The 23,091-nt window shown below is 42.0% G+C and overlaps 1 protein-coding gene across 1 annotated transcript in view; it reads right to left on the bottom strand.

Moving 5' to 3' along the window:
* LOC119140719 (CUGBP Elav-like family member 4) overlaps positions 1-23,091 on the bottom strand; it is a 746,613-nt gene that overhangs the window by 626,474 nt on the left and 97,048 nt on the right. The window lies entirely within an intron of this gene.

Here is a 23,091-nt window from a genome sequence, read left to right as displayed (position 1 = left end):
CATGAGAACCTAAAGCACTGAGATATAAATTCATTTATATACACACACATTTTGGCTCAGCTGCCACAGAAGCTGGGATCATTATACATTTCTCAATAGAAAGCTAGCTCCCCTACAACTACACCCATTTATTTAAATTCATTGCAAGAGGAGCTTATTTATACCTTTTAATACCTAGAAATCCCAACCAGAATCAGTACCACTTTCTTCATGTTAAGAGGCATATGCATACCTGGGACCACATTCAGATAGGCTGAACACAAACTTTTTTCCTATATCTATGTGTGTCTCAGTTGCTTTTCAGAGGACTAAATAAAACACTGAAGAGGGAGAGAGTGAATAAGAAGCACTTTGGACTCCAAAAGGACTGAGTCAAGCAGGATATGACCTCAGACCATGGCCAAAGAGTTGAGGTATCCCTGCATCAGGTCCTGTAATGCTATGAGAGAAACAGGATGCCTCACCCAAAGTCACCCATCAGGGAACAGCATCCAGATTTTCTGTCACTCAGCACTGATCCACAGTACCCCTCAGCTATTATTGCCATTCAACCATCAATCTTTGTGGAGAACAAGGAACAGATAACCAGGGGTTAGGTTAGAGCTAAGATATCTAGAATGAAAATTAACTTTCTTTTTTTTCATATGAGCATTATTATTATCATTCCTTTTGATAGGGGGCAGGAGAGGCACATTCACAGTTATTTAGATAGTAGCAATTTAACCCTGGGGCAGCTAAAAACACCCTTCCTACTTCTTATCCTTATTTTGTTGGAAGGATTAGGTTCATCATTTTACATGGGAAAGATGAATGACCCAGTCCACTGGCAAGGTCTAAATTACAGCCCTTTGCATGCTGAAATCTTCCACCATTTACTCTTGTCACAAGCAGCACCCTGCAATCCATTTAGTTTCATTTACAGCAGATTAATTACTCTGATCTTTGGCTCTGCTGCCAAACAGGCCTGAGACAGACAAGAGATTAGGAGCAGCAAGTGCATTTGATGATGTCAATCACTGGACCTTGGGGATATTCTTAACTTCTTATGTGCCAGAGCACCACAAATGAAACCTGTCTCCTGCTTCTGGATGCCAATGTCCACACCAACTGTGTTGTTGCCAAGCAAGCCCTACACATAGCACCCACAACTGCCCATAAATGAAAATAAAATAAGTAAATTATTTGCTTTCCAAACTTATTTTCAAATCTTACTCCACTCCGCATCTGACAATTAGATTTATTTTCTTTAGGTTAAGTTTTAAAGGCAAAATCCTTAATGTAAAGGTCATACTGCTCAAATTGCTACTCTAGCAATTGTATTGCCTTATTGCTGTTCACATACCATTACCCAGTGGGCTCTGCAGCATCATTACTTTGCTTTCAAGACTCCATCTCTTTTTCTTAGAGCAAGCTATAGTCACTCTGAATAGGGAAATGAACAGCTAAATTCAACTACTGCCTGCCCTATTCTCCAATAGAAAGGTCTCTCTCCCATTCACCTCTATCAGGAGTAAATTCAACTGAATGCCCACCCAGAACTGAGATTTTGTCCAGAAGAGAGAGAAGACAGTTTTCTTTCCAAGGCACAAGCATTGTCTGTGGCTGGAAGCTAAGAACTACTTTTGTCCATCTTCCAAACAAAAGGAGAAGAAACTATTCACACATCAGCTGTCACACAACGATTCACACATCGTTGGACTTCCTCAGTACAGAAAGCAAGGCTGAAAGGAAGGGAAGGCAGTTAAATTAGAAGGTCTGGTTGGGCTCATCTGCAATACTTCACTCCCAACTCAGCAGTGCTCAAGAGCATGATGGGAGTTGGACTCCTTGCTATTTCCAGGGTACCACCTGGCAGAATCACAGGACTTCTCATGTCATCTAGCCTCAGTGCCAGTCTCTTCCTGCAGCACTACGCAAATCCTTAGGATTTCTTTCTCCTCCATGAATTTTTCATGGGGACTTCAAGGTTTACTGCAGCAAGTTAGACATTTCCATTAAAGAGAACACCCTGAGTGGAATCAGAAGCATCTTTTCAGTCTCTGTTCAGGAAGTCCTTCTGCAGAGTTGGCTACTGCTTGTGGAAAATTATTTTCCAGAGCACATCCAGACCCTCTTCCTGTAGCCATATGCTAAAGAAAAAATAATAATCATGCTTCATAGTCTGAAAGGCCTAAACCAATTTGAAAGTCTGTCATTTTTCATTTCTCACAACTGTAAAAAAATATTAAAATAAGTTCCCTGTTACAAAAAGAAATTAGATTTTTCAAAAGCAAGCAACAAAGGGAAATTTGCAGAACTGAGTCATTTCTTCCAGCATGTTTCTTGAAAATAATGATCTCCCTCCTCCAGAAAACCCACTTCTTCCAGAAAAAAAAAAGTGTATCCATGTAGATAATTCCCACCTTCATTTTTAACTATTGCTTGTTACAGTTGGGATTAAACACAAATGTGTACCAACAAGAGCAGTTTCTGGCATTCATCTATTACAATAAGCACTCCCACATCACTTTACATTTTGAGCAACATCTCTGACCAGTCTTTCCTTTTCTCTTCCATTTACACAACTACTTTAGAATTAATTTTGTTTAGTAGCTAATAGCTAGTACAATGGACCCACTGATTTCAGATGGTGCGCTACCACATTAAGAAATCCATACACAAAAGCACACTTTCTCAAATCCTTTCCTATATTTTGTTCTATTCAGAACACCTGATTGCATTGGGTTTCAAGAAACATTATTAGCTTTCATTGGAGATCATTTCTTTAAAGGAAACCTTGCCAGAGATGGAATCCAGTTATTTCAAACTCTGTCAACACTTTTCTAACTTCCTATGTCAGGTTTCTATGTGCGTGAGAGGAGCTTTAAGTGTTTTGATCTCCTTAGACAGAAGACCCTGCATGAATCTGTATGATTATTAACAGTACTGTGTAATGTTGTATACCTGTGAATTTCTATGCATGACACTCCAGGCATATGAATGTGTGCAGAAACATATATGCAATGTTGTACAAAAACACATGCTTAGCAATTACATAGTGCCTGTTAGTCAAAAGTTTTGAAAAACTCTCCAAAGCTAAAGGAAGCCTCAGAACATAAATATCACAGGTAGAAAGAGGAGCCAAATGACTCATGCTCAGTGCTAACTGCTAGGTCATACTCAACCATCTGATGTGTATGGTTGTATCCACACCAGTCTACCAGCCACCTTCGTCTCTAGCCAGGTTTTTTTGTTTCTCAAGTACATGTGTGAGTATGTAAACAGACAAGGGTGAGTGCTTAAGGAGTTCACCAAATACCTAACCATTTCATGCTCTTCTGACCAACACGAATATCTTTTTTTCCTCCTTCCCACCCTTTATTCTCACATGCCCAACCTGCTCAATTCACTCAGAAGGGGTCTTATAAAACCAATCTAAAAACTGAAGCATGCATTTATGTACTGCTCCTTTTCCAAGGCCATGAAGAAGTAAAAAAAGAAGTTTGACATACTGATGTGTGCCTTCTCTCCATGCTCCCCCCACCCCTTAACACAGATCTTCCAAAAGCAGCAGATGCACAAGTGCCATAATGAGACGTGGGGATTTGCTCTGGGAAAGTTGTTTTTAAATGGCTGAATACATTGGACGGTAAAAGCTTGCCTATGCCACCAACACACACCTCCCTCTTACTGTTATCTTAGGGTTTCTGCAGCTTATTTTATAAAAACGTTTCAGGTTTTTGCCCACCTGAGTTGGGGCTTCCTCTTGGTGGATGCTTTCCAGATATGGGCGGTCTCCCATGGTGCAGAGCCTAGAAGACAATTATGGGAGCAAAACTGGGGAAGGCAAAAAAAAGTGGCTTGACAGAGCTTTCTCAGTTTGATTGTTTGAAAGATTATCCCTCTTCTCTCCCCATCTCCAGCTGAAGAAACATGCTACAGAAGTTACCCATATCAAAGTTATAAAAACTGGCTATCATGTTAGACACTACATACCCACAACAACAGGGGGTTGCCCAGCTCCTCCAACATTATCATCTACAGGTAAGAAATGGACGGTTATCAGGAAGTTTTACTGTTCCCCATATCTGGTAACCTGGAAACCAAATCCAGGTCTCTCAATTCCCTCCCCACCCCAAAAAATCCAACAAACAAGCAGAAACAAGTGTCCTGGTTTCCACCTTGGAGTTGCATGATTCACCTCTAACCTCTGAGGTGGCCACAGAGAATTGACTTGTCTCATACAGGAGATTTGCAGAGATCAAGGTAAGGATGACTCCTTTGCTTCCCCAGGGGAAATCTGGAACCTCTCTACAGTCTATAAAAACTGTTGCATGAAGCCTGTGCACTCACCATTGCTTTCATGGGTACCTTCTATGTCACTGCAAGACTACTTCAGCCCCAGAGAAACAGCTGTCTCCGAGCCCCACTGCATTGCTATAGCTGCTCAGGAGACAGCGTGTTAAGTCCTAAATAATGGTACTCCATCTTGCACCTAGATCCCTTCTGACTTATTTTCAAAGGACAGATCTTGGTTTCTGAACAGTGGCAGATTCTGTACATTTAAATATGAAGGGGGAAATCAAGAGCAATTTTAAGGGCATGTGGATTTGGTCTTCTGCCAAAGTTCTTTATTCTATAACAAACACTTCCTTTTAAGCCACTTTGGTCTGAACCCAATATCAATAATGCAGGTTAAATTTCACATGCTTAACAATATTTAACCCTGGAGCCTCTTCTTGAACCATTGAACACCAGACAGTACATCAGCCCAGGGTACTGGGATAGGAGGTGAAAGCTGGGAAGGCAGCCCACCAATGGGTAACTAAAAAGACAATGGAAAACCTTGACCTATGCTGTATGAATTCAGCGTTACAAACAGTAGAACATTACCTTCTCTTTCAGGCTGTTTGTAGTCATGTTTAAATAATCAATAATTCATCACTTACAGCGAGAATGTTAAATACAGAAAGCAGCAGAATGTAAATTGAAATAGCTAATCCTTTTTAGTATGATCCATTAACAACAAAATATTAAAGGTAAATGGGAGAATGAGAAGAGACTTCATGGGCGAGTGCATTGGCCTTTTACCTCTGAGGAAAGGTCTGTACTCAAAGCTTCATTAGGTTAGAAGCATAAGTGGGTCACACAGGCCTAACAGACATTTGTCCATATCACAAAACCAGTGACAAGCTGCAAGTACAACCTAGAGCCTCAGATAAAGCTGAGGTTATGAGAGGACCCTGTTAAGTCTGTGCATCCCCCAAGCTGTATGTGGCACTGAGTGTGCTGCTTTGTTTCTTCAGCTCTGCCACCCATCTGCAAGGGAACAGTAACTCCTGTGCATCTCCATGGTGCTGGAAGGATTAGCGAGTTAAACCAAATGCTTGGGGATTGTCGTTATGGGGAAGGGAGAGGATATTACAAGTGGAAATGACACTATCTAAAATACTGATGTCACTGTGTATGAAAACTGGGATGTAGCTGAGCTGGAGAGTAAAGTAGCAAGAGAGGATGGAGCTTAGGATGCAGTTTTAAACTTTTACTGTGTTTTCATTTAAAATCCAAACAGAAAAGATTAAAACCCTAACAGAACAGTATGGTGTCAGAGGCAAAGTAACTCCCTGTTGATTTGGGATGATGACCTCCAAACCCTTAAAACAAATCAAAGTATCAACTGTCCCATTTTAACCAGGATACTGAAAGCGGGCATCATAACCTTTCAGCGCTTAAGCTTAACCTATTCAAATAGAACACTGACATCACTACAGATGTTCTCTGCAAGGCCAGAGGTTTGGTGCTAGAATAATGTTTTCTTTCCATTGTTTGTTGAAATACTAGAATTCTAAAGAAGCAGAAAGTATTATCAGAGCAATATATCAGAATGGGGGCTGAGGGGGCTTTTTGGGGGGTTTGGGTGTATTCCTGAGACTCTGCTTATTCATCATCTCTCCAAAACAACTTATTTACTCCAAGATTTGGGTGCTCATGATTGCGATACCTCCCACCCCACCACCACTTTGGTTCTGAAATCTGTGCTCTGAAGCCATTTCTTTCTAGGCAGTGCTCCAGAACAAAGCATTTCTACTGGGAAATGACAACTGCAAACAAACATAGCATCTACTTAGCAACAGAAAGAAAAAGAAAGAAGTGGGTTTTCTTTTAGTTTTTATAAAAGGTGCAATAATCGCTTACCTGAAGAGTAGTATAAGTGCTTGTCATAAAACATCATAAAACAATACAGTCCTATAAAACCAAACATGTCAAAGCTCTATTTATTCCTTTCATTAACCTGATCTAAACCCAAGAAGTTTCTAATGGAACATGCATTGAATTGATGAGTCTTCCTCCAGCCCCTCAACTTACCCAAAAGAGATAGAATATAAATATATCTACACTTTACAGTCAGTCTTAATTTGTTCAAATATTGGAAGAGCTTAAAAACCCACTCGTGCAGGGGTCCTCAAACTTTTTAAACAGGGGGCCGGCGTGCGGATGAAGTGGCAGGCAGTCATCTGCGGCTGCTTGGTTCCCCCCCCCCAACCCCCGGCGGGGGGGGGGGGGGGGCGGAGGGGGGTTTCTGTAAATACCGGGGGCCGGATTGAGGACCCTGGGGGGCCATATCCAGCCCGCGGACTGTAGTTTGAGGACCTCTGCACTAGTGCCTCATGGAAAACTGACAAATATTTTATTTGGAGAGATTTTGGCTGCTTATGTCCTTGTTTTTCCTGTGGTGTTACCTTCCCCCGCAGCAAGGGCTCATTCACATTGGGGACACGAGAGTTTTATTGACATTTGCTGAGGAAGGGCCCTGCCACCTGGCACAAACCACCCCCCTGCTAGTGGGGAACTGTTCCACACAGCCCTCAATTGTGGTATAAATAGTCAGGTAAACTACACCCACCTTTTTCAAGACCTCCCCACCCACCACAAAAAAAAAAATGCCATGCTTTATTCCCCAAGAGAAATATATTTATCAGATTTAATTAGCACATTCTCCCTGACCTCTATAGTGTTTATCACAGGTTTTCCCCTGTTTAGTTTCATCCCCAGTCCTTTATGAACCCCAGTTCAGAACCCACCTCCCAGTAACTAGATTTTTTTCAGAGGTCTTGCTGCATAAGGTTATATAGGAGGAAGACAGGATGCGATCACTGGAAGGGAAGGGACCACTGAAGGAAGAGCCACCCCTCAAATTTTAAGCACGGATCTTTGTGATGCCAATGGCTGTTCAAAAAGAAATGGATGTATTTGATCTAGCTCAACCTGGGAAGAACAGGCAAACATGCTGCACTTCATAGCTTTATCTCTACCAGAAAGCAAACATTAGCAAGGGTGCTGCTCTATGGAAGGCAGCAAGAGTATATAAGGAGATGGTGTTTGAGCATTTAACCACCACAATCCAAGCATGATTTGGCAATAAATATACTAGAGGTCTCATTTACCCTATAGCTTTAGACAGCACAGCTGCTACTCCAGTTCTGGTAGAAATTTTCAAGCACAGGCATGCTTGGTGAGGGGCAGGGATCACTACTCTAGATGGGCAAGAGGCACTGTCTCAAATTCAGCAGTGCACTCTGTACACAAGCTCTCCAGACACTCTCCTTTGCTGGTCTGCACACTGAATCCTAACCAAGATAGCTGATGGGTGCATCAGCATCTGAGAAATAAGAAATATTTGGCCCATACAAGCTCTGTCAAGCAGTACTTGAGGGGCTGACTGTTTTCTCAGCAACCAGGAATGTAGATCAGTTTTAACTGCCCAGCTGTAAAATTCATCCTACCCAAACCCTCCTTATATATTTTTTTCCACCAACTGTCTGTATGAGACTGAGAAGACAATCTTCAAAAGAAGCCTGTCTTTTCTTCTGTCCATGATGAAAACAGCCATGAGTGTTTAGAGATGCTACTTACATATATCTAAAGATGGGAAGAGAACAGGATGGTCTATACAGGAATAGAAATGATGGAAATAATCAATAACTACACGTTCTCAGGCAAGAACATTAACCTCTGAATGAATTGCCAGTGATTTAGTCTAAGCCTATTTTGACAAACATCCTCCTTGGGCATAAAGACCAATAGGAACCCAATAGAACTCTAGTTCTCTACTGAAAAGCCCACACTCTGACCTCCAAAATCAGATCTCAAATATTCCTTATTTCTCAAGCAGCCAATCAAATATAAACAAGTACAAAACCAAATACAAATTGTCTTAATGTCACACTGCCTGCAGTGCAATGGCAAGGTGATCCCTTCCCTCCCATTACCCACCCCAATAATTCTTTTATATGGAGAGTGAAATAATCAGGAACAATAATTAAAAAAACAAGAAGAAATTAACTATATAAGTTTGGGGAAAACTAAAGACAAAAGCAAACCTGGTAGAGATGCTAACAGATACAGTACCGGTATATTAAAGCCCACACATGTATTAATAATAAACTAAATAATGGTCCCTTGCACAGCACACAATTTACCACACAGTAGCCTGATGCTATGGTGCACAGTGGGTCCACACCACAAAGAAGAACATAGCTTGTGAAGTAGGAGAGTTGTTATTGTTGTTGTTGTTTTTATTATTATTATTATTATTATTATTATCATCATCATCATCATCATCCAGTTCAGTGACTTTACACTGTGTTTAGGGAGACACTAAGGTTTCAGAGTACAGCTCCAGGAATCAAAAAATCTCCAGGCCAGCAATGCTGCTGATTACATCCTATAAATCCAGGCAAGTCAATCAACTTCAGTGCTGTGGGAGACCATACTGTGAGCTGACTGTCTCAAAGCTTGTTTACATTCCTGCCGAGCTTGAGCTCGGTGCAAGGCTCCCTGGCAGTTTAACTGAACTCAGCAGTTGTGGACCAGACAAGGAGCAAACAGCCACCTGAAACCAGACATCAGCCAGGGTCAAGGAACGGCCACATCGTTCTGGAGGACATGTCCAGAAACAAACGACAACCTCAACCTGCAGAGGCATGCACAGTCCATGGCAAAGGACCACGTGGCCGTTGCATGTGCCCCTCGGAACCAGCATACTGAGACAGGGAGCATGTGCAGAAGTGAAGTACGTGCCATTGTCCGGGAAACGGTTTCCCGAATGCCCTATAAAAGACTGCACAACTGAATAGTGAGGGGCGCGATCCGGAGACCCCCATCACCGACACTCAAGGAAACTATGGACCAATGGGACACCACTGGATCCATGGTGGTGACTGTCCCTTGTAACTCTATCCCGACTGCTTGCTAGGTTTCCTTCTTTTCTATCCTTCCTTGCCTTTCCTATTGCTCTTTTCTTATGAACACTTTGTTCCAATAAACTTCCTTGATTGGCAGCATTTGGCCTTGTTTGTGTCTTAATCTTATTCTGGGTATAACAATGAATCTCCCTGGCTTGGGCTTTCCCAAACTGGATCAACTGCCCATCTCCCCAAAGCATTAGATGTACCAATAAGCGGCATTACTCCACAGCAGCACTGCTCAGGCCTTTAACTAGTGCTGTGGCTCAGCCTTCAGGGATTAAACTAATCTTTCTGCTTTGAAATGCACACCTTCCCAACTGAGCTGGAGGATGTTCTCCATCAGCAATACAAGCCAATGGAAACATTTGTTCATACCTAAAGTACTTTTTCTTTCCTCAGAGCATTCTGGCAAGACAAGAAGTTATCTTAGATTTCTAAATAGGGAAACCAAGGTATGGTGTTAACTGGAAAGAGGCTGAGGCTGTGGGGAGGTGAATCCATAGCTACTGCATCCATGTCCTGCCTTAACAGCTCAAAGATTATCAAAAACCAGGGATAAAGTCAGAAGCCTGAGGTCAGATAGTTTGTCCCTGACTGCTAAGCATGAAGCCTCCTTGACTGGACTAGCCAACCCTGACCTCTGGCAACATAAGCTCTTCTTGACAGCAGGTCATCCGTAGGCTAGACCACATTTTGACTTCTAGACAGACATTCGCACTGTCTTTAACAATGTTTTGTACTATGTCTATTTGTGCCCAGAACAAATGGATGCAAGATGTTCACATCTGCAAATCCACAGGAGTCTAAACTGGTCACAACCATTCTGGAAGCTGCTATGTTCCAGGGTAAACACTCCCCCATGAAGAGGCTCTGTTTAGAGAGGTGAGCTGCAACCAAATAAAGTTTTTAAAAAACCAAAACAATACATCCACAAAACACACACACACCATCCTATAAAACACCATTTTGGCCTTATGCTAAGAGACAGCAAATGGGGCAACTAGTCTCACAAAAAAAACAACAACAAAAAAAACCCTTCAACTACCCTTTTAGGGGTCCAATCCTATGGATTTTAAACTTAACCAATGATAAAGTTGCTGACTGTCTATGCAGTCCAGCCTATATCTGCTTGCAGACTGTTGTTTTCTCCAGCAGCTCAACTTCACTGACTGAGCTTACACTCTATCCTGAGCTTTAGCTGTTCAAAAAGCCCTCTGTTCTTTGAGTCATTGCCTCAAAGAAACTAGCTAAGTGTCGCGACGGAGGGAAGACACAGTCGCTCAATATGAGTGATCAGCAGACTTCGTTTATTGTCTCTTACAGTCACCTTTTATGCCTTGTTATAATTAGCTCATACATATTACAAAAGTTAAGCTCATTATTGGTTAGTTGCCTAAATACCAAGCCCACCCCTAGTTTCTCTTCTGTAGTTTTCTGTTCCCACCTGCAACATTCTTTTCCCACCAAAATCTTCCTGTTATTGTGTAACAAGGACAGCCAAAGACAGTGTATTTTGCTTTACTTCAGATAAGCTGAGAGCAATGTGCATTTTTGTCCAGCCAGCTGGACTATGTCTATGTGACCCTTTTCAGCTAGCCAGTTATCCACAATTCCCCCGTTTTTATTTTGGGCGACATAGGCTTGGTTGACCATTTTCAATAACAGCATTTTAACACAGGAAAATACACAGCCAACTTATAAAATCTCAGTTCAGAAGTATAATTCCTGAAATACTTGAAAAATAAAGTTAGCTTGAAGCTTTAATTTAGATGCTCTTTCTGTTCCAGTGATATAAAAAGTTTAAAAAATTCAAAGGTAATTTTAAAGTTCTGAACATGGACTAATGCAAGCTCAAAACCCAAAAAGAAACCAAATTGATGTTTGACTAGGAATATTTGCAAATATTTTAGTGGAAAATCCCTGACCATTAACAATTTTCTGTCCAAATAACAACTGCCCTTATGCAACCAACCAGTCCATACATTTTCTGAAAAATACCTCATTGATATCAAAGAATTAACAAAGGGGAAAAATTAGTTCTAAGCTATATACATTCATAAGTGGATTTTTCAATAGTTACATACAGATTTACACACTAAGCCATAATGGCTTGTAGGTGATACACACAAGAAGAGTACGTTGCTTATCTGTCTGAATGTCTATGCTAAATTTGACAACTATGCCACAAGCCAAGCCTACATGGGTGCTGTATGTTATGCACGTTCCTTAACAAACAGAAGTATAATAGACAAATTCCCAAGATCTAGTCCCCAACCTAATTATATTATTTTATAGCCAATTAAGGAAAATAACACAAATGTGCATATCTGCATGTGCACACACCTTTTAGTTCAGAACCAATCTGTGATAAAAGGCCTTAGCCTTATGGCATCATCGAATCTTAACGAGTACAGTAATTAAAAATGCAGTCTTACTGTAAGTGCGATTTATGCTGACATTCCCTCAAATGCTACACGTGAGAATTTCTCGCTCAACTGCCTCAAGTTAAAATAGTAGTATTTGTTAATATGTATTAAAAAATCATTAATTCTCTACAATAGCAGTTGACTTCCATAACACTATGTAAGCAAAAGAGGCCTAAGATGGGTTTTCTGAATACTAACAATTTATTTTAGACTGTCTAAACTCAGGTCTTGAAAGATTTCACTCTGCCAGACGTAGAAACACTGTTGCACTCCAGTTGTGATATCCCTTTTCCCAAGTTGTCACATGCACATCTTGCTCAAGCAACATTATTGTTAAAGTTTCTCTCTGCTACATAAAAGCATATTGCACTTGTAGATATAAAGACAGCACTCTTACTTAGATTACTACCTTATTACCTCATAACTCTTAGTATACCTTGTATCTCTGATTTCATCACTTCAAAAATTCACCAGAAGCAGATAAAACCACAGCCTCAGATTAAACTACACCTTAACTGCTGATTCAAATAAAGGCATTCTCTTCCAGATATGCCTAATGCTTACAAATAATTTTGGCTGGTTTTGATCAAGAAACTATTATTACAATAATGATCAAAAATAATAATCCCATTTGCAAAATGCCTTTAAGCCAGCCTCCTAGTCCCAACCAATTTCCACATTCAGAATACAGCATAAATACAGAATACAGAATAAATTATCTCCATCAAGGCAAAAAGGCTTCTTTTTAAACACAGAAATGTTTGCTAGTTCAAGGCAGAAACCCATTTCTTGTAGGTGACATCTGAAGCTTTTTTTTTTTTTTTTTTTTTTTTTTGGTGGGATTGTAATCAAGTCCGTATTTTTCCTTGAGAAGCTTAAGCTGTTCCTCTTGTTTCAGGAGTGTTTCCAACTCTGATTTGTCGACTAGGTCCATATTTCCCAAAGATATCATACATTTCCTCCGCTGTGATTTTATACGGCAGGTTCCGAATATAAAGGGTCCGATTGACCTCGGGGCAGCCAGATGTCAGCTCGCTTGGCCGCTTGCATCGCCATGGCGCCGATCGGAGCGGGGGGGGTGGAGGGGGGGGGGGTGCAGCCTCGGAGAGAAACCGCGGCCGGGAAGGGGCCTGCCGGGCCGCGCCGCCGCTCGCCGCTGCCGCGGGGGTCCCGGATGCTATCCCATACGCTAATAACCCGGGTAATTCCTTTTTACAATCTATGTCCCGAACGCTCCGCTTTTCTAAAAAGCATATGAGCGAATCGTACGTCGCTTGTCTCTCCATACCTTCGTCAGCGCTGTTGCAGCCTTTGCGAGACTTCGGCGACGTGTGGCCGGCGGGACCCTCTGTAGGTGCTCCCGGGCGCGGGGACTGTGCCCTTCCGCCTCCTGCGCTGCTTTCAGGACCGGTACCCGAATCTCCGTCGAACCGTGGCTCGCAGGTTCAGCCCTCTCTAGGGTCCCTGTTCGGGCGCCATTTGTCGCGACGGAGGGAAGACACAGTCGCTCAATATGAGTGATCAGCAGACTTCGTTTATTGTCTCTTACAGTCACCTTTTATGCCTTGTTATAATTAGCTCATACATATTACAAAAGTTAAGCTCATTATTGGTTAGTTGCCTAAATACCAAGCCCACCCCTAGTTTCTCTTCTGTAGTTTTCTGTTCCCACCTGCAACATTCTTTTCCCACCAAAATCTTCCTGTTATTGTGTAACAAGGACAGCCAAAGACAGTGTATTTTGCTTTACTTCAGATAAGCTGAGAGCAATGTGCATTTTTGTCCAGCCAGCTGGACTATGTCTATGTGACCCTTTTCAGCTAGCCAGTTATCCACAGCTAAGTACACTAGATCCTCCTGAATTACCTCTCCTGATCATAAGCTTCCTAGTTCAACACACTGGTTTAGAAAAATATACTAGCATACTTTGAAAGCCCCTTCCAATTTTTCCTCAGTGAAAGGCATTCACTCAGGCACGCTGCTCAAACTCACCCAAGTTGCCTGCTTAAAGTTCCTCTACCACTTCAGTTCATTGCTGCTTCTTTCTCCAGCACCCACTGCAGCTACTGGGAAGCACTGCTGTTTGGTTACCCACCTAATGCACATCACCCCAGCAGTGGCTGAATATCAGTGCAAAGGCTAAAGGTTTCCTCTGTGCATATGCACAGTTTCATAAAGCACTTCAGGATCAAAAGGTACCAGTGAAACGCAAGGTTATTATAAAAGCCCAGAGTTTCCTCACAGCCAGCTTGTCAACTAATTACAGTTGTGTGATTTGCTGAGAAGTTCTGGTATCAAGAGCAAAACTCCATGGTATGATCTGACACTGACAATGCTGTAGCCTGGAATGCTGCCATTTTTTATGGTTTCAGGACTGGCTTTGAACTGGATGTGAACTTGCATAGATATGTGACTGATGCACAAGTCAAGTGCACCAGTGCAGTGATCCACTACACTTTCCATCACTTTACACTTAAATGCATGCCAAGCCTTCATAAATTACATTTGCTGCTTTCCAGTCTGCCTCAGATGAGAGCACAGTTGACCTTAGCGTCACCCATGCCAGCAACGCAGAGCACAGGCAGCAGCTTGGATGGAGGACTGGCTCAGCAAAGTTTTTCCTTCTGAAGAAGTCAAACTCTCTTTCTCCCTTGCCCTCCCTGAAAAGCTGCAGGTAATCTGCAGCAGGGATGGACTGACAGTGTAGACCTTGAGAAGAAAATTATTTGTCTGGATCTGGAGTTACTTAGGAAGAGTCCAGGACAAAGCCAGAAGCAGAACTTGATCACATTAATCTCAGTGCACCATCTCAGACTGTAACACTGGCCTTCTCTTGAGAAAGGACTGGTATATCAGCACCAGATGTTCTTTCTTTGATCTTGCCTAGTCTGACACACATGGATAACACCTCCAAGTGGGTGACTGCATGGGTTAATCAAGGAAAGGAAAGAGCACCACATCTTCCAGCTTCTTATTTTAAGTGCTCTAAGGACTCATCTCCATTTCTTTGCACTCTGTACAAGAAACATCAGAGGTTGAGGGTCTTTTCCCTCCCCCTCTTTCCTCACAATCACTTAAAAAGAGATTGTTCTGGCTTTTAACAGGTAGTTTATGAAAGGAATTAAATGCCAGGGTTGTCTGCAATAGCAGGGGGGCAGACTCAGTGACCCAGGGGGTCCTTTCTAGGTCTGTGTCAGCCTATGACTAACGTCAATAATAATTATTTCATCCCAGCTTTTACATGTAGGCAGGAGAGCAAACAACAAGTTAATGAGAACAAGAAACTGGAAAGCTGGAGGGAGAAGAGTGGAAGAGAACAACAAAGCACAGACATAATGTTTGGTGCAGGGAAAGCAAGCATTCAACTTGGACAACAATATGATTTACAAGGCTATTCATTTCCACCTGTACTCCCACGTACCTGAAGGGAATAGAATTTAAGTGTCCTAGTTCTGGCTTTGTAAGTGATTTGATAAATTGTTTTCTTTGCTTGCCACCAGTCACCCAAAACAGGTAAAATATTTCATTTCAGAAAGGAAAACATTTACATGAGGACTTGACCTTTAACTCAATGTCAGAAGCTCCCCAGGTGGGAGGCAAGACTGATGGGAGCTTTAGCAGAGTCTAGAAATCTCCTGGAGTAATTACTGTCTCCATGGCAACAAAACACTGACATGGGAAGGGGGGGGGGAAGGAAGGAGGGGGTTATGGACCTAAAAAGCATACAGGTTCCCACCTACATACAACTTCCAGCCCTTAATGAGGCCTGGGTCACTCTCCTGGGGTGAGAAGGGTTTGGACAGCCCAAATGGGCTTCTCCCTTGGCTGAATGGGGGATCTAACATGGATGCACCTTCAGAATACCACACTGCAAGGCAGGACCCCAGGAGATAAACAGGATTGTTGCGACGGAGGGAAGACGCAGTCGCTCAATATGAGTGATCAGCAGACTTCGTTTATTGTCTCTTACAGTCACCTTTTATGCCTTGTTATAATTAGCTCATGCGTATTACAAAAGTTAAGCTCATTATTGGTTAGTTGCCTAAATACCAAGCCCGCCCCTAGTTTCTCTTCTGTAGTTATCTGTTCCCACCTGCAACATTCTTTTCCCACCGCAATCTTCCTGTTATTGTGTAACAAGAACAGCCAAAGACAGTGTATTTTTGCTTTACTTCAGATAAGCTGAGAGCAATGTGCATTTTTGTCCAGCCAGCTGGACTATGTCTATGTGACCCTTTTCAGCTAGCCAGTTATCCACAATTCCCCCGTTTTTATTTTGGGCGACATAGGCTTGGTCGACCATTTTCAATAACAGCGTGTTAACACAGGAAAATACACAGCCAACTTATAAAATCTCAGTTCAGAAGTATAATTCCTGAAATACTTGAAAAATAAAGTTAGCTTGAAGCTTTAATTTAGATGCTCTTTCTGTTCCAGTGATATAAAAAGTTTAAAAAATTCAAAGGTAATTTTAAAGTTCTGAACATGGACTAATGCAAGCTCAAACCCGAAAAAGAAACCAAACTGATGTTTGACTAGGAATATTTGCAAATATTTTAGTGGAAAATCCCTGACCATTAACAATTTTCTGTCCAAATAACAACTGCCCTTATGCAACCAACCAGTCCATACATTTTCTGAAGAATACCTCATTGATATCAAAGAATTAACAAAGGGGAAAAATTAGTTCTAAGCTATATACATTCATAAGTGTTTTTTTCAATAGTTACATACAGATTTACACACTAAGCCATAATGGCTTGTAGGTGATACACACAAGAATAGTACGTTGCTTATCTGTCTGAATGTCTATGCTAAATTTGACAACTGTGCCACAAGCCAAGCCTACATGGGTGCTGTATGTTATGCACGTTCCTTAACAAACAGAAGTATAATAGATAAATTCCCAAGACCTAGTCCCCAACCTAATTATATTATTTTATAGCCAATTAAGGAAAATAACACAAATGTGCATATCTGCATGTGCACACACCTTTTAGTTCAGAACCAATCTGTGATAAAAGGCCTTAGCCTTATGGCATCATCGAATCTTAACGAGTACAGTAATTAAAAATGCAGTCTTACTGTAAGTGCGATTTATGCTGACATTCCCTCAAATGCTACACGTGAGTATTTCTCACTCAACTGCCTCAAGTTAAAATAGTAGTATTTGTTAATATGTATTAAAAAAATCATTAATTCTCTACAATAGCAGTTGACTTGCATAACACTATGTAAGCAAAAGAGGCCTAAGATGGGTTTTCTGAATACTAACAATTTATTTTAGACTGTCTAAACTCAGGTCTTGAAAGATTTCACTCTGCCAGACGTAGAAACACTGTTGCACTCCAGTTGTGATATCCCTTTTCCCAAGTTGTCACATGCACATCTCGCTCAAGCAACATTATTGTCAAAGTTTCTCTCTGCTACATAAAAGCATGTTGCACTTGTAGATATAAAAGACAGCACCCTTACTTAGATTATTACCTTATTACCTCATAACTCTTAGTATACCTTGTATCTCTGATTTCATCACTTCAAAAATTCACCAGAAGCAGATAAAACCACAGCCTCAGATTAAACTACACCTTAACTGCTGATTCAAATAAAGGCATTCTCTTCCAGATATGCCTAATGCTTACAAATAATTTTGGCTGGTTTTGATCAAGAAACTATTATTACAATAATGATCAAAAATAATAATCCCATTTGCAAAATGCCTTTAAGCCAGCCTCCTAGTCCCAACCAATTTCCACATTCAGAATACAGCATAAATACAGAATACAGAATAAATTATCTCCATCAAGGCAAAAAGGCTTCTTTTTAAACACAGAAATGTTTGCTAGTTCAAGGCAGAAACCCATTTCTTGTAGGTGACATCTGAAGCTTTTTTTTTTTTTTTTTTTTTTTTTTTTTGGTGGGATTGTAATCAAGTCCGTATTTTTCCTTGAGAAGCTTAAGCTGTTCCTCTTGTTTCAGGAGTGTTTCCAACTCTGATTTGTCGACTAGGTCCATATTTCCCAAAGATATCATACATTTCCTCCGCTGTGATTTTATACGGCAGGTTCCGAATATAAAGGGTCCGATTGACCTCTGGGGGCAGCCAGATGTCAGCTCGCTTGGCCGCTTGCATCGCCATGGCGCCGATCGGAGGGCGGGGGGGGTGCCGCCTTGGAGAGAAACCGCGGCCGGGAAGGGGCCTGCCGGGCCGCGCGCCGCCGCTCGCCGCTGCCGCGGGGGACCCGGATGCTATCCCATACGCTAATAACCCGGGTAATGCCTTTTTACAATCTATGTCCCGAACACTCCGCTTTTCTAAAAAGCATATGAGCGAATCGTACGTCGCTTGTCTCTCCATACCGTCGTCAGCGCTGTTGCAGCCTTTGCGAGACTTCGGCGACGCGTGGCCGGCGGGACCCTCTGTAGGTGCTCCCGGGCGCGGGGACTGTGCCCTTCCGCCTCCTGCGCTGCTTTCAGGACCGGTACCCGAATCTCCGTCGAACCGTGGCTCGCAGGTTCAGCCCTCTCTAGGGTCCCTGTTCGGGCGCCATTTGTTGCGACGGAGGGAAGACGCAGTCGCTCAATATGAGTGATCAGCAGACTTCGTTTATTGTCTCTTACAGTCACCTTTTATGCCTTGTTATAATTAGCTCATACATATTACAAAAGTTAAGCTCATTATTGGTTAGTTGCCTAAATACCAAGCCCGCCCCTAGTTTCTCTTCTGTAGTTATCTGTTCCCACCTGCAACATTCTTTTCCCACCGCAATCTTCCTGTTATTGTGTAACAAGAACAGCCAAAGACAGTGTATTTTTGCTTTACTTCAGATAAGCTGAGAGCAATGTGCATTTTTGTCCAGCCAGCTGGACTATGTCTATGAGACCCTTTTCAGCTAGCCAGTTATCCACACAGGATGAGAGCAGTCTCCACCCCTTCTCATTGCTCAGCTTTCTGCTGAGGCCCTCAAACAAAGGGTAAAGAGGGATAAATGCAGATAAGCTGCTACCAGCTCTAGAAACAGTTCACCTGCAAGTGGAGCTACAAAGTAGCCAAAAAGCCTGAAGACACAGTAGTACAAGTTTTTAACCAGAAATACTGAAAAGCATTCCATTTAGAGAAAAAACAGAAGAAAAAGCTAAATAAAACAGACTTCCTTTCAGAGTACTGTTAGTCTGCTCTCATCATCATTTAAGCCAAGTGGACTGACTGATTTTTAGATTCTTCACCATAAAATCAGAGTCTCTGGCTAGGAATTTCCATAGGGCAGAGGGAATTCAGCAAGTCACCAAGACAGGAAGCAAAACTAAACCCTCTCAAAACCTAACAAGTGCGCACACTGATGACCATCTTCACAGAATCACAGAATAGTTGAGGTTGGAAGGGACCTCTGGAGGTCATCTTGTCCAATATAACCAGGCTCTTCCCTCTTTTTGGTCTGTATCAGCTCACTCAAATCATGAAGTAATATAGTCTCTAACTCCAATGACATTCTTCATTTAGGAAGATGCTAAAGCAGCAATGCTATGTTCAGGTCCTATGTGACACTAACCCAAATTCCTTGCTAATAGCTGGAAGCACTTTGAGGGAGAAAGGAAGGCAGAGGGGAAGGAACAAGAATTTTGCTTCCTGATTTTAGTACAGAAAAGGTAATATTTTTCATCTTGGTGCTAAGCAACAAATGTTTCCTCCTCTTCCATTCAAGGTTTGTGTTTTGAGCCATTTTCTCCTCTTTACTCACTTCTCTTCCTCCTCTCCCTCCATTTACTTACAAAAGCTGTTCCATTCAGTTTAATTGGAACAGATGGAAATATAGAAAGTTCCTTTTAAAAATATAAATAAATTATATACACACACTTATGATCTGGAGAGGGGGAAAAACCCCATCAAAATCTCTGAGAGCAGAGAATATGAAGAGCTAGTACTCATTGTTCTGATGGTGAACTCTAAATTTAGATGTGTTTACAAGTGTGCCTCAAAAAATTACAGAAAGTGCTGCTCCATAATATATGGTTTTGCTTCTCTTGCAGCTAATACTTTTGGCTAGAAGCTAGCAGTTGAAATCTTCATGCAAAGCAATTCTATCCCTCAGAAATAGGGAAGTCTATGAAGTTCACCAAACACTTCCCCCTCCCCCCTTTCCTCTCCACATAAACAACTTCTCTTGTTTTCTCACCACCCCATTCTTTTGATCCTGGTACATTTAACTTTTTCTACAATTATACATTTTGCATCTGAATTTGGTGCTTCTGACAAGTGACAGCTACTGGATTGACCAATCTGAGAAAATTACATCCTATTTATCCGGAAAAGGGGTACAGGAAGCCATCCATAGCTCTCTACCTACCATGTTAATCCTACTGTGCTCTTGGAAAGGATTTTTCATGGATAAATATCAAAGCATTTGAGGTCAGTATCTTTCCTCCATTTGCCAGTGAGACGACAGAGGCTTGGAGGAATGAGAATTGACTTGGCCAAGGTCAACCAAGAGAGGCATAGCAAAGCTGTGTATGCAATCCACCTCCCTCTTTCCAACTTGCCCACCCATCCCCTCCATCATAGAAGGCAACACATTTCCTTCAGCTCTTACCCCAACCAAAGTGCATTTTGAGGTCAGATGAACACACCATTGACAATACAAACCGCAGAAACCACTGGAGCTGTCAAAGGCTTCTTCATGGCGTCCCTCTGCTTACCATAAATAGTAAGATACACACTCTCACTCATTGCTCATAGGCTATTAAGGCAATTAATAGTGTTACTGTCATCATGAATAACCCTGATTTTATACACTGCCTCTTTTTCAGGCATGAGGAGGGTCAAATTTGCAGATAAAATAGAAGTCTGAAAAGTCCACTTGCACCTCTCTTCCCAACACCACTGAAGACCTCTGAGCAGGAACATAACACCTGAGAGATGGTACCAGTCTACCAAGGAACAGAAAACCAGAGCAGAAGGCTGTGTTTCTTTCACATTGAGAATTTCAAATGAGCTGAGATTAATTTACTATTTAATTCAATGGTAAAAACATTACAATTAGTGGTTCCCTCTATTTATCAGTCCTGTTGACTACTGAAGCTCTTTGTTCATATCATATAACCACTGCTAAACCCTCACAGTACCAGCCAGAAAGCAGAAAGATGAGAAATAAGGGGTGGAGTGGGAGGGGTGTGTCGTAAAAATGTTAAGGTCTAGTCTTGTTTGGGATGTTTTGTTTGCCATCACTTCTGGGTTTTGGAGAGCATTTGCCATTCAGTGTCACAGTTTTAGTTTTTACTTGACTAGAATAGACCTGGAGACAGAGATTCCTCCCACCTCACTTTAGATACATGTCTGGGGCTCTCAGAACAGAGTGTGATGGCCCAAAGTTATTTATGCAGCCAGTGAATGCAGAGAAAGGGGTCTCAGGAGGGCTGTTTATAACTACAGCTTGCTGGGTCAGGCCCAATGTCCATTTATCCCAGTATCCTGTCTCTGGCACTGGTCAGTAGTGGCTATTAAGTGAAAAAAAAACACAAGAACAGGACAAATATGTATGCTCTCTCCTTAGCATACTCTCTTAATCTCTGCTATCTGCATCTCAAAGACTTGCTGACCCCAAGGTAGCAACCTTAGACTAAAAAAACCCCCTTGAGTAGAGTTCTCTGAATACTTGCCTAGTCACTTTGAGTTGGGGAACTTCTGCCAACCCCCATCATGCTGCAAAGAGCTCATCAGTGCATAGGCAATTATGTAGAAACCAGTGCCATAGTATCAGTTTCAAAATCTTAGGAGGGTGATCTTATCCCTTTGCAAGATACAAGTAGGCATCAATAAAAACATCCAGGGGAACTCCAGCCTCTGGAAACAGAGGTAGAAATGCCACAGAACCGAGATCAAACTAGTTTTTGAGTGTCCAGGTAATCCAATAATGCAGAAGCATTATTGCTCTGCAATATACTACTCTTCTAGTAAGAGAAGCCATCAGCATTAGTCTCATTTTGCTAGTGAGGTGCTGACAAGGTGTCTTGCTTTATGTTGCAGAAGAGTTAGGAAACAAGACTATTGACCCTCAGCTCAGTTGTGTAATCCCCGGTCCAGCCATTTTCTGTCAGACCTACAGCAACTATTTATCAGGAGCAAAGCTGCATGCTGGAAAGGTTTCTGTGTGGCTACCTGAGAAACACTTTGAGATATTGAAATGCTATTTTCAAAGGGGGGTTCTAAGCAATATGTTTAGCTTTAAACTCAGCTTAAAAGCTTGAAATTATTACAGTTAAGAAAAACACTACAGAAGACTTTCAGAAAAATTTGATTGACAAACCATTTTTCCACAGTCTGTCTTTCAACTAGGAGCAAACACAAAGTTGCACCACTCTTCAAAAGGCTTGTAGCAAGTCAGCTGGATACCTCCTAACCTCCTATGTACTGCCTACAATTCCCACCATCCTGTGTAAACCACTTCCAGGTCCTACTTTTTGCTCCCAAACTGTACAGTGATCCAATAATTAGGCATAACATTATCTGTTTAGCCTATACAGTCAATAAATTGCTATTTAAATTGCATTATCACTGAGATATATTTAGTACAACATCCACAGAGACTACATTAGAGAACACTTAATTGTTTGCTACTGAAATGGAGGGGTATTCAATCTGCCCCATGTTAGCCTACAAGAGGCCTTGAAATATGACACAGTCTCACCCCACACCTGTAGAAGAATTATAGAGGAATGAAGGCAGGTTAATTAACATTGATAATATACAGCTGTGGGCTGGCTTCAGGGGTGGTGGGTTGGATGACATGGATAATGTGCAGCTGTGGCTGGTTCTGATATGGAGAAATAGTGTGAAATGGGGACAATGGACATGGATCGTGATTGTATATGTCTGCTCAAGGAATGTGGGTATGGTGACTGGTCATGGGTGTGGTGTCTGGTCACATAGCCACACAGCTTTGAGGAGATGCCTACCCTTCTTCCTCTAACAAAGGGGCTATTTATAAAAAGGATGAGAAAAGGACGAGAGACATTCCAATGTTATCTAGAGGGAGAGTGCTAAGCTTCTTGCTGGAGAAGATCAGATGGTCACAAGGACATGAATCACCTACAAACCTGCAAGACCACCACATTCCAGGCAAAGGACTGATAAGCTAATTAACATACGAAGTGAGAGTAAGTGGGTTTAGGTAACGAATATGTATAGGCGTTAATTGAATATTTGTGGATAACAAATGGCGCCCGAACAGGGACCCTAGAGAGGGCTGAACCTGCGAGCCACGGTTCGACGGAGATTCGGGTACCAGCGCAGGAGGCGGAAGGGCACAGTCCCCGCGCCCGGGAGCACCTACAGAGGGTCCCGCCGGCCGAAGTCTCGCAAAGGCTGCAACAGCGCTGACGAAGGTATGGAGGGACAAGCGACGTACGATTCGCTCATATGCTTTTTAGAAAAGCGGAGCATT

Source organism: Falco rusticolus, chromosome W, assembly GCF_015220075.1.
Source record: "Falco rusticolus isolate bFalRus1 chromosome W, bFalRus1.pri, whole genome shotgun sequence".
In the NCBI taxonomy this organism is placed as follows: Eukaryota; Metazoa; Chordata; class Aves; order Falconiformes; family Falconidae; genus Falco; species Falco rusticolus.
The sequence above is the reverse complement of the archived record's forward strand: the minus strand, read 5'-3'. Positions and strand labels throughout refer to the sequence as shown.